The sequence below is a fragment of the Scyliorhinus torazame genome, chromosome 20 (assembly GCF_047496885.1).
Source record: "Scyliorhinus torazame isolate Kashiwa2021f chromosome 20, sScyTor2.1, whole genome shotgun sequence".
In the NCBI taxonomy this organism is placed as follows: Eukaryota; Metazoa; Chordata; class Chondrichthyes; order Carcharhiniformes; family Scyliorhinidae; genus Scyliorhinus; species Scyliorhinus torazame.
The window spans coordinates 41367008-41382882 of NC_092726.1; the positions used below are offsets into that span (position 1 = coordinate 41367008).

Consider the following 15875-nt stretch of genomic DNA (forward strand, 5'->3'; position numbering starts at 1 on the left):
TCAAGATACATCCAGCTTCGCCGAGCACGGTGGAGTCTGTGCATGCAGAACCAGTAAACACAACACGAAGACATCGTCTGGCAAGCCGTCCCCTGTCGTCACCAGATGAAATGGAGACGCTGTGAAGGCCCAGTGACACCCAACGGAGGGAGTCGAAGTAATCTCCACCTTTGCCGAACAAAGGGCAATCCGTGCAAGCAGCAAGTACTGGCGGAATCCAACAGAGGGCAATGTCTAGTCTCCCTGAGCTCCACCCTGGCGTGTTGGTCGTGGAGTCAGGAGAACGAAAAGAGACGCCGTGAAGGTGTACCTACATCCAAACAGGATGTCGTTCAGTCTGTCGCCACACTTCCCCGTTGTGCAGGATGAAGGGATGTGGTAACTGAAGTGAGGAGAAGGCAAGTCGGCATCCGAGTGTGAAGGTGAGTGGCCTGTAAAAAGCAGCAGGAAATCTGTGTGGCATATCAGCTGAAAACGGAGCCTGGCTGCCGCAAGTCCGCGAGTCCATCGGCTCGCAACATTCGTGCACGAAGCTCCCGCCAGCAGAAAAGCTAGCAATGCTTTGGAGCCTGAAAGGCCTTAAATTGGTCAGGATGAGACAACTGGACAAGAGAGAAAAGGGGAAAGCCAGGTTTTGCGGCATTTTCTGCTTTTATACATTTTGCGCCCCAAAGCGGGGAGAGGGCACCATTCCTGGCAGCACTGCAAGACCAGGTTGATGCGTGGAGCGAAAGGAGCAAGCCCCTGAACCATCTCCGAGTCCTAAAAATCAATTTAATATTCGGTCCCCAGATGGAGGACATATCAGATATTAAACTGATAAGAACAGATATTACACTTGATCTGAGCCAAAAGGCCGAGAAGCGATGGCCCATATTTTCCGGCAATGGCTCTTGTCCTCCTCGTCCACCGACATTCAGGTGCACCTTGCTGCGCTCGACTGTGCTTTGGAACTTTTAGTCTACGCTCACTCTTGGACAAGAGACATCCAGCTTGGCCGAGCACGGTGGTGTCTGAGCATGCAGAACCAGTAAAACACAACAGGAAGACATCGTCTGGCAAGCCGTCCCCTGTCGTCACCAGATGAAATGGAGACGCTGTGAAGGCCCAGTGACACCCAACAGAGGGAGTCGAAGTCATCTCCACCTTTGCCGAACAAAGGGCAATCCGTGCAAACAGCAAGTACTGGCGGAATCCAACAGAGGGCAATGTCTAGTCTCCCTGAGCTCCACCCTGGCGTGTTGGTCGTGGAGTCAGGAGAACGAAAAGAGACGCCGTGAAGGTATACCTACATCCAAACAGGATACCGTTCAGTCTGTCGCAACAGTATCCCGTTGTGCAGGATGAAGGGATGTGGTAACTGAAGTGAGGAGAAGGCAAGTCGGCATCCGAGGGTGAGGGTGAGTGGCCTGTAAAAAGCAGCAGGAAATCTGTGCGGCATATCAGCTGAAAACGGAGCCTGGCTGCCGAAAGTCCTCGAGTCCATCGACTCGCAACATTAGTGCACGAAGCTCCCGCCAGCAGAAAAGCTAGCAATGCTTTGGAGCTTGAAATGCCTTAAATTGGTCAAGATGAAGCAACTGGACAACAGAGAAAAGGGGTAGGCAGGTTTTGCGGCATTTTCTGCTTTTATACATTTCCGCCCCAAAGCGGGGTGAAGGCACCATTCCTGGAAGCACTGCAAGCCCAGGTTGATGCGTGGAGCGGAAGGAGCAAGCCCCTGAACCATCTCCGAGTCCTAAAAATCAATTTAATATTCGGTCTCCATATTGAGGACATATCAGATATTAAACTGATAAGAACAGATTTTTTTTTTTTTTTTCAAAAAATATACTTTATTCATAAAAATTTATCATGAGCATTACAGAAACATTTCAAATTGTCTTGACTGTACATTTCCGGCAGGGTTACATGCTGCCTTGACTTTCTTTCATTCACTTTTGATATTGTCGTACACATATCACTCTTTACATTACAATTCCTTCTGAAATATTTACAGTGGCATGTTGATTTTATACATTGGAGTGTTGGTTGCCCAGACCGAGGGGGCTTTACACTGTTACCCGCCCCTCGGTATACATTTGCTGGAAAGACTTTACACAGTGGTGTTTCCCCATTGCGCCTTGGCGGCAGCTGCCCCAAGCTTGAGTGCGTCCCTCAGCACGTAGTCCTGGACCTTGGAATGTGCCAGTCTGCAACACTCGGTCGAGGACAATTCTTTGCACTGGAAGATCAGCAAGTTTCGGGCAGACCAAAGAGCGTCTTTTACCGAGTTGATGACCTTCCAGCAGCAGTTGATATTTGTCTCGGTGTGTGTCCCTGGAAACAGTCCGTAGAGCACAGAGTCCTGTGTCACAGATCTGTTAGGGATAAACCTTGACAAATACCACTGCATCTCTCTCCAGACCTTCTTTGCAAAGGCACATTCCACAAGGAGGTGTGTGACCGTCTCATTTCCCCCACAGCCACTCCGAGAGCAGCGTGCATTGGCACAGAGCCTTCGGGTGTGCATGAAGAATCTGACAGGGAGGGCCCTTCTCACCACCAGCCAAGCTAGGTCTTGGTGCTTGTTTGAAAGTTCTGGTGATGAGGCGTTCTGCCAGATGACTCTGGCAGTCTGCTCAGGGAACCATCCAACGTCCTCCACGGTCTCTTTTTCCCTGAGGGCCTCGAGGACATTACGTGCTGACCACTGCTTCATTGCCTTGTGGTCAAAGGTGTTTTCCTTCAAAAACTTTTCCACAAAGGACAGGTGGTACGGTACGGTCCAACTACTTGGAGCGTTCCGCGGCAATGAGGCCAGGCCCATCCTTCGCAACACCGGGGACAGGTAGAACCTCAGTATGTAGTGACACTTGGTGTTTGCGTACTGGGGGTCCACGCTCAGCTTGATGCAGCTGGACACAAAGGTGGCCAACAGGATGAGGGAGGCGTTGGGTACGTTCCGCCCTCCCTTCTCCAGAGGTTTGTACATGGTGTCCCTTCGGACACGGTCCATCTTGGATCGCCAGATAAATTTGAAGATGGCCTGGGTGACTGCTGTGGCGTAGGGTCGGGTTATGGGCCAGACCTGCGCCACGTACAGTAGCACCGAGAGTACCTCACACCTGATGACCAGGGTTTTGCCCGCAATGGAGAGGGAGCGTTGCTCCCACCAGCCCAGTTTCTGTCTTACCTTTCCTATGCGCTCCTCCCAGTTTTTGGTGCACGCCCCAGCAGCTCCGAACCATAACCCCAGCACCTTCAGGTAATCTGACCTGACAGTGAAGGGGACAAAGGACCGGTCGGCCCAGTTCCCAAAGAACATGGCCTCGCTCTTGCCCCGGTTTACCTTGGCTCCAGAGGCCAGTTCAAACTGGTCGCAGGTGGTCAAGAGCCTGCGTACAGACGCAGGATCCGAGCAGAAGACGGCAACGTCGTCCATGTACAGGGAGGCCTTGACTTGCATGCCTCCACTGCCTGGGATCGTCACTCCTCTTATACCCGGATCCCTCCTGATGGACTCGGCAAAAGGTTCTATGCAGCACACAAAAAGGGCAGAGGAGAGAGGGCAGCCCTGCCTGACTCCAGATCTGATCTGGAACTTTTCTGATTCCCACCCATTGATTGAGACTGCGCTATAGATGTTTGTGTAGAGCAGTTTGATTCAATTGCGAATTCCCTCCCCAAACCCCATTTTGGAGAGCACATCCATCATGTAGGTGTGCGATATTCTGTCAAAAGCCTTCTCCTGGTCAAGGCTGATGAGGCAAATGTCCACCCCCCTGTCCTGCACGTAGGCGATCGTATCCCTGAGTAGCGCGAGGCTATCAGAGATCTTCCTGCCGGGTACAGCACAGGTCTGGTCAGGGTGGATCACCGACTCCAGAGCAGACCTGACCCGATTGGCGATGACCTTGGCTAGAATTTTGTAGTCCACATTCAACAGTGAAATGGGTCGCCAATTTCGAATTTCTTCCCTTTCCCCCTTCTGCTTGTAGATGAGGGTGATGATGCCTTTCCTCATGGACTCTGACATGCTGCCTTCCAGAAGCATACTCTCGTACACTTCCAGCAGGTCTGGGCCCATCCAGTCCCACAGAGCCGAATACAACTCAACCGGTAAGCCGTCGCTTCCGGGAGTTTTACTCGTCTCGAAGGACTTGGCGGCCTTTGTCAGCTCGTCCAGAGTTAGTGGTTTGTCCAGGTTTTCCAGCTCGCTGTCGCCTCTGACCTCCGTGATAGTCGACAGGAAGGTCTGGGAAACAGTGCTATCTGTTGGCTTCAGGTCATACAGTCCGGCATAAAAGGATTGGCTGATCCTCAGGATGTCAGATTGCGATGACTTTTCAGAGCCATCTTCTTCCTTCAGGCTGCTGATCACAGAGGTCTCTCTGTGCACCTTTTGGAAGAAGAAGCGTGAGCACTTTTCGTCCTGCTCCACAGAGCGGACTCTGGAACGGAAGATAACCTTGGAGGCCTCCGAGGTGTAGAGCGAGGCTTGCTGGCTCTTCACCTCTTGGAGATCCTCCTTGACATCCACCCCCATCGACTGCAGCTGGAGCAAATTTTGCATACTTTTCTGGAGCCTGGACATGACCCCTCGTCTCTCTCTCACCTTTTGAACGCCCTTGAGGATGAAAAACTTCTTGATATTCCCCGTGATTGCTTCCCACCAGAGATGTGGGGCCTCAAAGAGGGGTTTCACGGTTCTCCAACCTTTGTAATCCCTCCTGAGTTCCTCGATGTTCTCAGGGGTCAGCAGTTTTACATTTAGCTTCCACGTCCCCCTGCCTACCCCCTGGTCTTCCTGCAGGTGGCAGTCGGCCAGTAGGAGGCAGTGGTCAGGGAAGAACACCGGCGTTACGTCGGTGGACCTGACCGTGAAAGCTCGGGACACAAAAAAGACGTTTATCCTGGAGCGGACGGACCCTCTGGCCGTGACCATGTGTATCTACGCTGCGCGCCGTCTGCAGGGTTGCTGCAGACGTCGAGCAGCTTGGCGTCTTTTACCGTTTCCATCAGGAGTCTGGAAGTGGCGTCTAGTTTGCTGTCGGCTTTGCTGGATCGTCCAGCCGCATCGATGATGCAGTTGAAGTCACCACCCAGGATGACCGGCTTGGAGGTGGCCAACAGCATTGGGAGTTGCTGAAGAACTGCCAGCCGCTCACTTTTTACGGCCGGGGCGTACACATTAATAAATCTGAGAGGGGTGTTTTTGTATTTCACGTCTGCTACGAGGAGGCGCCCGCCCACCACCTCCTTAACGTTGGAGATGGTGAAGTTGCCTCCCCGCAGCAGAATACCCAGGCTGGAGGAGCGGCAGTCGTTTCCTCCTGACCAGATGGATGGCCCGTGGGACCACCAGCTCGACCAGCGCCTGTAGTTGCTGAGGTGCGGAATTCCGCACTCCTGCAGGAACAGTAGGTCAGCTTTTACATTTGCCAAATAGTTGAGTGTGGCTACACACCGCGAAGTATCTTTGATGCTTCGCACATTTATGGATGCAATTTTTAAACCCATTATAAAAAGATAGATTTACCAGTCTCAAGAGTCCAGAGTCTATACAGTTGGCTGTTCCAGCTGTTGAATGTTCCCCAGCATGCCGGTGGTGCTCGCAAACTTTAGCACAGTTGCAGGGCTGAGAAAACTGTTCTGGTCCGTACTGGCCCAGTGATTTTGATGCAGATGCAATGGGGGGGTGGTGTAGCCCTGGGGTTCGTCGTGGCAGTCAGTAGGTGTTGGGGTTGCAGGCCGGTCTTCACCAGGGTTGTTGCTGCTCGTTGCTATCGGGGGTTGGTCTGTGACCTTGTTTTCTTCCCGGTCGGTGGTCTGGGGGGTCTGTGCCTTCCGTTCCACGTTGGTGCTTTGCCTCTTTATCTGAGGCCGATTCTTGTCCTGTTTTCCCTCATCGGATGAGGTGTCGGCACTAAGTGCGCCGGCTTAGAGGTGTCGCTTTTTGACACTACCCCTCAGGGGGTTCTTCAGTTTGTTTTTTTGTTTTCTCTTTCGTTTGTCCCTGTTCACGATTTCCCAGGGCTCTTTATTCTTTGTCCCATCCTCTTCCTCTTCCATTGAGTGTTCCTCATCAGATGGGGCTGGGGTTGGGTTGTCAGGAGGTGCTGGGGCCTCCTCTTTTTGTTGGGGGCCCTTCTGTTGCTTTTCCTCATTCTGAACCGTGGTGTCTTTTTCGGTGGAGGGTGTATGTTCCTCCTCTCTGGTCGCCTTTTTGACTCCACTGCTGATGATCTGTGCATATGTCGCCCCGCGTTTCGGGCAGGCCCTGTAAAGATGGCCGGCCTCCCCACACAGGTTGCAGCACTTGTCTTCCTTGCAGTCCTTAGTCATGTGTCCCTCCTGCCTGCAGTTCTTGCAGAAGGTCACACTGCAGTTTGCGGCAACATGCCCCATTTTGCCACAGGTGTGGCATACTCGTGGCTGTCCCACGTAGTAGAGGTAGCCACGATTTACTCCAATAGCGAAATTGGAGGGGGGATGCAGAATGGCTTCGTTGCTGTCCATTCGTAGGGTCACCTTGACCTGGTGCTCACTTGTCCAGATGCCGAAGGTGTCTTTCACTTGCACGCTGTCACTTTTCAGCTGAGCGTACCTGGCGAGGAACGTGAGCACATCAGACACAGGGACGTGGGGGTTGTACGTGTGCAGTGTAACAACCCGATTTCGCTGTGCCGGTAGCGTAAACAGAGGCTCCGCAGTCAGGATCGACAGGGGACTCTGGTTACCTTTTTCCTTGAAGACGTTCAAGAATTTGATGCACGCTGCGACGCTCTTGAAGGTGACATCAAAGAAACCATTCTTGGGGAAGTTTTGCAAGCAGAAGATCTCTGTTGTTTTAAACCCACAACACTCGAGCAGCACCCTCTTCACGAAGTGTTTCCGGTCCAAAGGTGACTCTCCCTCCGTTTTCTTTACTGTGACTCGGACAGTGTTTCGCACTACCCAGCCTGGTGGTCGGGATGCAGCTGCATCCATAGCTCGTACGTTGGGTGTGAAACTGTATCGGCGTTAGGCATAAACCCGAGGTTTAGGCCAGCATGTAGATCCACCAATAGCAGCCAAGCTCCAAACGTTTCCCCTTTGCCGACTTCAATCCCTCCGAGTTGTCCAATCCACGATCGACATAGAAATCCTCAGCTTCTCTCGATCAAATGAGACTGCACTTAATTTTAGCCAAAAGGCCGAGAAGCGATCGCCCATATTTTCCGGCAATGGCTCTTGTCCTCCTCGTCCACCGACATTCAGGTGCACCTTGCTGCGCTCGACTGTGCTTTGGAACTTTTAGTCTCCGCTCACTGTTGATCAAGAGACATCCAGCTTGGCCGAGCACGGTGGAGTCTGTGCATGCAGAACCAGTAAAACACAACACGAAGACTTCCTCTGGCAAGCCGTCCCCTGTCGTCACCAGATGAAATGGAGACGCTCTGAAGGCCCAGTGACACCCAACGGAGGGAGTCGAAGTCATCTCCAGCTTTGCCGAACAAAGGGCTATCCGTGCAAGCAGCAAGTACTGGCGGTATCCAACAGGGGGCAATGTCTAGTCTCCCTGAGCTCCACAATAGCGTGTTGGTCGTGGAGTCAGGAGAACGAAAAGAGACGCCGTGAAGGTATACCTACATCCAAACAGGATGCCGTTCAGTCTGTCGCCACACTTCCCCGTTGTGCAGGATGAAGGGATGTGGTAACTGAAGTGAGGAGAAGGCAAGTCGGCATCCGAGGGTGAGGGTGAGTGGCCTGTAAAAAGCAGTAGGAAATCTGTGCTGCATATCAGCTGAAAACGGAGCCTGGCTGCCGAAAGTCCTCGAGTCCATCGGCTCGCAACATGAGTGCACGAAGCTCCCGCCAGCAGAAAAGCTAGCAATGCTTTGGAGCTTGAAATGCCTTAAATTGGTCAGGATGAGGCAACTGGATAACAGAGAAAAGGGGTAGGCAGGTTTTGCGGCATTTTCTGCTTTTATACATTTTCGCCCCAAAGCGGGGTGAAGGCACCATTCCTGGAAGCACTGCAAGACCAGGTTGATGCGTGGAGCGGAAGGAGCAAGCCCCTGAATCATCTCCCAGTCCTAAAAATCAATTTAATATTCGGTCCCCAGATTGAGGACATATCAGATATTAAACTGATAAGAACAGATTTTTTTTTTTCCAAAAAAATATACTTTATTCATAAAACTTTATCATGAGCATTACAGAAACATTTCAAATTGTCTTGACTGTACATTTCCGGCAGGGTTACATGCTGCCTTGACTTTCTTTCATTTAATTTTGATATTGTCGTACACATATCACTCTTTACATTACAATTCCTTCTTAAATATTTACAGTGGCATGTTTGTTTTATATATTGGAGTGTTGGTTGCCCAGACCGAGGGGCTTTACACTGTTACGCGCCCCTTGGTGTACATTTGCTGGAAAGACTTTACACAGTGGTCTTTCCCCATTGCGCCTTGGCGGCAGCTGCCCCAAGCTTGAGTGCGTCCCTCAGCACGTAGTCCTGGACCTTGGAATGTGCCAGTCTGCAACACTCGGTCGATGACAATTCTTTGCACTGGAAGATCAGCAAGTTTCGGGCAGACCAAAGAGCGTCTTTTACCGAGTTGATGACCTTCCAGCAGCAGTTGATATTTGTCTCGGTGTGTGTCCCTGGAAACAGTCCGTAGAGCACAGAGTCCTGTGTCACTGATCTGTTTGGGATAAACCTTGACAAATACCACTGCATCTCTCTCCAGACCTTCTTTGCAAAGGCACATTCCACAAGGAGGTGTGTGACCGTCTCATTTCCCCCACAGCCACTCCGAGGGCAGCGTGCATTGTTGCAGAGCCTTCGGGTGTGCATGAAGAATCTGACAGGGAGGGCCTTTCTCACCACCAGCCAAGCTAGGTCTTGGTGCTTGTTTGAAAGTTCTGGTGATGAGGCGTTCTGCCAGATGACTCTGGCAGTCTGCTCAGGGAACCATCCAACGTCCTCCACGGTCTCCTTTTCCCTGAGGGTCTCGAGGACATTACGTGCTGACCACTGCTTCATTGCCTTGTGGTCAAAGGTGTTTTACTTCAAAAACTTTTCCACGAAGAACAGGTGGTACGGTCCGGTCCAACTACTTGGAGCGTTCCGCGGCAATGAGGCCAGGCCCATCCTTCGTAACACCGGGGACAGGTAGAACCTCAGTATGTAGTGAAACTTGGTGTTTGCATACTGGGGGTCCACGCACAGCTTGATGCAGCTGGACACAAAGGTGGCCAACAGGATGAGGGAGGCGTTGGGTACGTTCCGCCCTCCCTTCTCCAGAGGTTTGTACATGGTGTCCCTTCGGACACGGTCCATCTTGGATCGCCAGATAAATTTGAAGATGGCCCGGGTGACTGCTGTGGCCTAGGGTCGGGTTATGGGCCAGACCTGCGCCACGTACAGTAGCACCGAGAGTACCTCACACCTGATGACCAGGGTTTTGCCCGCAATGGAGAGGGAGCGTTGCTCCCACCAGCCCAGTTTCTGTCTTACCTTTCCTATGCGCTCCTCCCAGTTTTTGGTGCACGCCCCAGCAGCTCCGAACCATATCCCCAGCACCTTCAGGTAATCTGACCTGACAGTGAAGGGGACAAAGGACCGGTCGGCCCAGTTCCCAAAGAACATGGCCTCGCTCTTGCCCCGGTTTACCTTGGCTCCCGAGGCCAGTTCAAACTGGTCGCAGGTGGTCAAGAGCCTGCGCACAGACGCAGGATCCGAGCAGAAGACGGCAACGTCGTCCATGTACAGGGAGGCCTTGACTTGCATGCCTCCACTACCTGGAATCGTCACTCCTCTTATGCCCGGATCCCTCCTGATGGACTCGGCAAAAGGTTCTATGCAGCACACAAAAAGGGCAGAGGAGAGAGGGCAGCCCTGCCTGACTCCAGATTTTATCTGGAACTTTTCTGATTCCCAGCCATTGATTGAGACTGCGCTATAGATGTTTGTGGAGAGCAGTTTGATCCAATTGCGAATTCCCTCCCCAAACCCCATTTTGGAGAGCACATCCATCATGTAGGTGTGTGATATTCTGTCAAAAGCCTTCTCCTGGTCAAGGCTGATGAGGCAAGTGTCCACCCCCCTGTCCTGCACGTAGGCGATCGTATCCCTGAGTAGCGCGAGGCTATCAGAGATCTTTCTGCCGGGTACAGCACAGGTCTGGTCAGGGTGGATCACCGACTCCAGAGCAGACCTGATCCGATTGGCGATGACCTTGGCTAGAATTTTGTAGTCCACATTCAACAGTGAAATGGGTCGCCAATTTCGAATTTCTTCCCTTTCCCCCTTCTGCTTGTAGATGAGGGTGATGATGCCTTTCCTCATGGACTCTGACATGCTGCCTTCCAGAAGCATACTCTCGTACACTTCCAGCAGGTCTGGGCCCATCCAGTCCCACAGAGCCGAATACAACTCAACCGGTAAGCCGTCGCTTCCGGGAGTTTTACTCGTCTCGAAGGACTTGGCGGCCTTTGTCAGCTCGTCCAGAGTTAGTGGTTTGTCCAGGTTTTCCAGCTCGCTGTCGCCTATGACCTCCGTGATAGTCGACAGGAAGGTCTGGGAAACAGTGCTATCTGTTGGCTTCAGGTCATACAGTCCGGCATAAAAGGATTGGCTGATCCTCAGGATGTCAGACTGCGATGACTTTTCAGAGCCATCTTCTTCCTTCAGGCTGCTGATCACAGAGGTCTCTCTGTGCACCTTTTGGAAGAAGAAGCGTGAGCACTTTTCGTCCTGCTCCACGGAGCGGACTCTGGAACGGAAGATAACCTTGGAGGCCTCCGAGGCTTGCTGGCTCTTCACCTCTTGGAAATCCTCCTTGACATCCACCCCCATCGACTGCAGCTGGAGCAAATTTTGCATACTTTTCTGGATCCTGGACATGACCCCTCGTCTCTCTCTCACCGTTTGAACGCCCTTGAGGATGAAAAACCTCTTGATATTCCCCTTGATTGCTTCCCACCAGAGATGTGGGGCCTCAAAGAGGGGTTTCACGGTTGTCCAACCTTTGTAATCCCTCCTGAGTTCCTCGATGTTCTCAGGGGTCAGCAGTTTTACATTTAGCTTCCATGTCCCCCTGCCTACCCCCTGGTCTTCCTGCAGGTAGCAGTCGGCCAGTAGGAGGCAGTGGTCAGAGAAGAACACCGGCGTTACGTCGGTGGACCTGACCGTGAAAGCTCGGGACACAAAAAAGAAGTCTATCCTGGAGCGGACGGACCCGTCTGGCCATGACCATGTGTATCTACGCTGCGCGCCGTCTGCAGGGTTGATGCAGACGTCGAGCAGCTTGGCGTCTTTTACCGTTTCCATCAGGAGTCTGGACGTAGCGTCTAGTTTGCTGTCGGCTTTGCTGGATCGTCCAGCCGCATCGATGATGCAGTTGAAGTCACCACCCAGGATGACCGGCTTGGAGGTGGCCAACAGCAGTGGGAGTTGCTGAAGGACTGCCAGCCGCTCACTTTTTACGGCCGGGGCGTACACATTAATAAGTCTGAGAGGGGTGTTTTTGTATTTCACGTCTGCTACGAGGAGGCGCCCGCCCACCACCTCCTTAACGTCAGAGATGGTGAAGTTGCCTCCCCGCAGCAGAATACCCAGGCCGGAGGAGCGGCAGTCGTTTCCTCCTGACCAGATGGATGGTCCGTGGGACCACCAGCTCGAGCAGCGCCTGTAGTTGCTGAGGTGCGGAATTCCGCACTCCTGCAGGAACAGTAGGTCAGCTTTTGCATTTGCCAAATAGTTGAGTGTGGCTACAGACCGCGAAGTATCTTTGATGCTTCGCACATTTATGGATGCAATTTTTAAACCCATTATAAAAAGGTAGATTTACCAGTCTCAAGAGTCCAGAGTCTATACAGTTGGCTGTTCCAGCTGTTGAATGTTCCCCAGCATGCCGGTAGTGCTCGCAAACTTTAGCACAGGTGCAGGGCTGAGGAAGCTGTTCTGGTCCATACTGGCCCCGTGGTTTTGATGCAGATGCATTGGGGGGGGGGGGTGTATTCCTGGGGTTCGTCGTGGCAGACAGTAGGTGTTGGGGTTGCAGGCCGGTCTTCACCTGGGTTGTTGCTGCTCGTTACTATCGGGGTTTGGTCTGTGACCTTGTTTTCTTCCCGGTCGGTGGTCTGGAGGGTCTGTGCCTCCCGTTCCACGTTGGTGCTTTGTCTGTTTATTTGAGGCCGATTCTTGTCCTGTTTTCACTCATCGGATGAGGTGTCGGCGCTAAGTGCGCCGGCTGAAAGTTGTCGCTTTTTGCCACTACCCCTCGGGGGGTTCTTCAGTTTGTTTTTTTGTTTCCGCTTTCGTTTGTCCCTGTTCACTGTTTCCCAGGGCTCTTTATTCTTTGTCCCATCCTCTTCCTCTTCCATTGAGTGTTCCTCATCAGATGGGGCTGGGGCTGGGTTGTCAGGAGGTGCTGGGGCCTCCTCTTTTTGTTGGGGGCCCTTCTGTTGCTTTTCCTCATTCTGAGCCGTGCTATCTTTTTCGGTGGAGGGTGTATGCTCCTCCTCTCTGGTCGCCTTTTTAACTCCGCTGCTGATGATTTGAGCGTATGTCGCCCCGCGTTTCGGGCAGGCCCTGTAAAGACGGCCGGCCTCCCCACACAGGTTGCAGTACTTGTCTTCCTTGCATTCCTTAATCATGTGTCACTCCTGCCTGCAGTTTTTGCAGAAGGTCACACTGCAGTTTGCTGCAACATGCCCCGTTTTGCCACAGGTGTGGCATACTCGTGGCTGTCCCACGTAGTCGAGGTAGCCACGACTTACTCCAATAGCGAAATTGGAGGGGGGATGCAGGATGGTTCATTTGCTGTCTGTTCATAGAGTCACCTTGACCTGGTGCTCACTTGTCCAGATGCCGAAGGTGTCTTTCACTTGCACGCTGTCACTTTTCAGTTCAGCGTACCTGGCGAGGAACGTAGGCACATCAGACACAGGGACGTGGGGGTTGTACGTGTGCAGTGTAACAACCCGATTTCGCTGCGACGGTAGCGTAAACAGAGGATCCGCAGTCAGGATCGACAAGGGACTCTGGTTACCATTTTCCTTGAAGACAATCAAGAATTTGATGCACGCTGCGACGCTCTTGAAGGTGACATCAAAACAAACATTGTTGGGGAAGTTTTGCAAGCAGAAGATCTCTGTTGCTTTAAACCCTCAACACTCGAGCAGCACCCCCTTCACGAAATGTTTCCTGTCCACAGGTGACTCTCCTTCCGTTTTCTTCACTGTGACTCGGACAGTGTTTCGCACTCCCCAGCCTGGTGGTCGGGATGCAGCTGCATCCATAGCTCGTACGTTGGGTCTGAACTGTATCGGCGTTAGGCCTAAACCAGAAGTTTAGGCCAGTATGTAGATCCACCAATAGCAGCCGGGCTCCAAACGTTTCCTCTTTGACGACTTCAATCCCTCCGAGTTCTCCAATCCACGATCGTCATCGAGATCCTCAGCTTCCCTCGATCAAATGAGACTACACTTGATCTCAGCCAGAAGGCCGAGAAGCGATAGCCAATATTTTCCGGCTATGGCTCTTGTCCTCCTCGTCCACCGACATTCAGGAGCACCTTGCTGCGCTCGACCGTGCTTTGGAACTTTTAGTCTACGGTCACTGTTGGTCAAGAGACCTCCAGCTTGGCCGAGCACGGTGGAGTCTGTGCATGCAGAACCAGTAAAACACAACAGGAAGACATCGTCTGGCAAGCCGCCCCCTGTCGTCACCAGATTAAATGGAGACGCTGTGAAGGCCCAGTGACACCCAACGGAGGGAGTCGAAGAAATCTCCACCTTTGCCGAACAAAGGGCAATCCGTGCAAGCAGCAAGTACTGGCGGAATCCAACAGGGGGAAATGTCTAGTCTCCCTGAGCTCCACCCTGGCGTGTTGGTCGTGGAGTCACGAGAACGAAAAGAGACGCCGTGAAGGTGTACCTACATCCAAATCAGGATGCCGTTCAGTCTGTCGCCACACTTCCCCGTTGTGCAGGATGAAGGGATGTGGTAACTGAAGTGAGGAGAAGGCAAGTCGGCATCCGAGGGTGAGGGTGAGTGGCCTGTAAAAAGCAGCAGGAAATCTGTTTGGCATATCAGCTGAAAACGGAGCCTGGCTGCCGCAAGTCCGCGAGCCCATAGGCTCACGACATTAGTGCGCGAAGCGCCCGCCAGCAGAAAAGCTAGCAATGCTCTGGAGCCTGAAATTTTTTTAATTGGTCAGGATGAGACAACTGGACAAGACAGGAGAGGGGAAGCCAGGTTTTGCGCCATTTTCTGCTTTTGCACTATTTGTGCCCAAAGCGGGGTGAAGGCACCATTCCTGGAAACATTGCAAGACCAGGTTGATGCCTGGAGCGGAGCAAGAAAGCCCCTGAACCATCTCCGTGTCCCAAAAATCAATTTAATATTCGGTCCCCCGAAGGGGACATACAAGATATTAAACTGATAAGAACAGATACAACACTTGATCTGAACCAAAAGGCCGAGAAGCGATAGCCCATGTTTTCCGGCTATTTCCCGAGTTATCCTTTTACCCGTAATGAGCTGGTAAAATTACTTAGGACGTTCGTTCATTTTACCTGCCTGTATCCTTTCATGTACCGTTTTTGCTCTCCTAATTACCTGAAGTTCCCAGTCCACATTGCGACCCCGGCCCCGGGTCACTGGCCGCGTGGAGTTTGCACATTCTCCCCGGTTCTGCGTGAGTCTCACCCCACAACTCAAAGATGTGAGAGGTAGGTGGATTAGCCACCATAAATTGGAAAAATAATTGACTACTCTAAATTTTAAGAACTGTGTATTTCATTGTAAAACAAAAAAGAGGATGTCAGAGACCCCAGAGATTGTCCTACACGGTGAATCTGTGCAGTGCAGAGTCCAGGAGGCTGCAATCCGGTGTCACAGTAGTTTGCACGCTTGCCTCAGCGCGCCAGCAACCCAGGTTCAATTCCAGCCTCGGATGTCTGTCCATGTGGAGTTTGCACTTTCTCTGACACGGTTTCCTCTGGGTTCTCTGTTTTCCTCCCACAGTCCAAATATGTGCAAGTCAGGTGGATTCGCCGTGCTAAATTGCCCTTTAGGTTAGTTTGGTTTGCGGGAATGTGGATAGGGTGGCGGTGTGGGCTTAAATAGGTTGCTCTTTCTAAGGGCTGGTGCAGACGCGTTGCGCCGAATGACCCGCCTTCCGCTCTGTATTCTATGATTCTATAAAGAATCGTAACCTGCATTCGAGCCTGACGTGGGATTTCGAAACAATCCAAGGCGAATGGCACAGGCAGATTGGCTTCTGAAGTACAGCTTGGGTCAGTGGGTGTGGACAGTGGTTGGGAAATGAAACACATACATGTTCGGCTGCAGGGCAGGTGCATGTGTCCGTTGGAGCACCAGGTTAGAACGGAAGAGCGAAATATTACTCCAGACGATATCTGGATGTGTTCAGCAGAGTGCACTGGGAACACGCAGATCTCGTCCAGCTCAGCTTGATCTGTTTTTATGAACAATAGAGCCAAAAATGACACAGAAAAGTCAGTCCAAAGTATATCTCGACGTAGTGCACTGATGTGTGAACAGCAGTGTGGATAGGAAGGCAGAATTGTCCTTCTAAAGTTCACCAGCTTCTTCAATATAGAACATTCGGCTGGATAGGAAAACAATTATTCTTCCTGAGCATTGCTGGATATGGTATTGTGGAAAGTCCGGTGGATTGGTACACTAACTAAGGTGGGATTTATGCAGTCGAGCAATTGGGGGCAGAGGATCTATCCATTTCTATCATTAAAAAAAAATCTTTATGACGTTGAAGACTTGTTTCAATTCCCCCTAACCTCCTGCGCTCCAGAAAGACGAATCCCAGCTTCTACACACAACTGGGTTTCAGGACAGCCACATCCATCGT

At 51.9% G+C, this 15875-nt stretch overlaps 2 non-coding genes and 2 pseudogenes across 2 annotated transcripts; all 4 read right to left on the bottom strand.

The window, feature by feature from the left end:
• Positions 1-677: 677 nt before the first annotated feature.
• Positions 678-868, bottom strand: LOC140397582 (U2 spliceosomal RNA). The gene has a single exon (XR_011937015.1). It is a non-coding gene; the product is annotated as a U2 spliceosomal RNA (small nuclear RNA).
• A 785-nt stretch (positions 869-1653) lies between these two features.
• LOC140397283 (U2 spliceosomal RNA) lies at positions 1654-1832 on the bottom strand (annotated as a pseudogene).
• A 6143-nt stretch (positions 1833-7975) lies between these two features.
• Positions 7976-8151, bottom strand: LOC140397140 (U2 spliceosomal RNA; annotated as a pseudogene).
• Positions 8152-14284: 6133 nt separating this feature from the next.
• On the bottom strand, positions 14285-14474 carry LOC140397917 (U2 spliceosomal RNA). Its single transcript, XR_011937339.1, has one exon. It is a non-coding gene; the product is annotated as a U2 spliceosomal RNA (small nuclear RNA).
• Positions 14475-15875: the final 1401 nt, after the last annotated feature.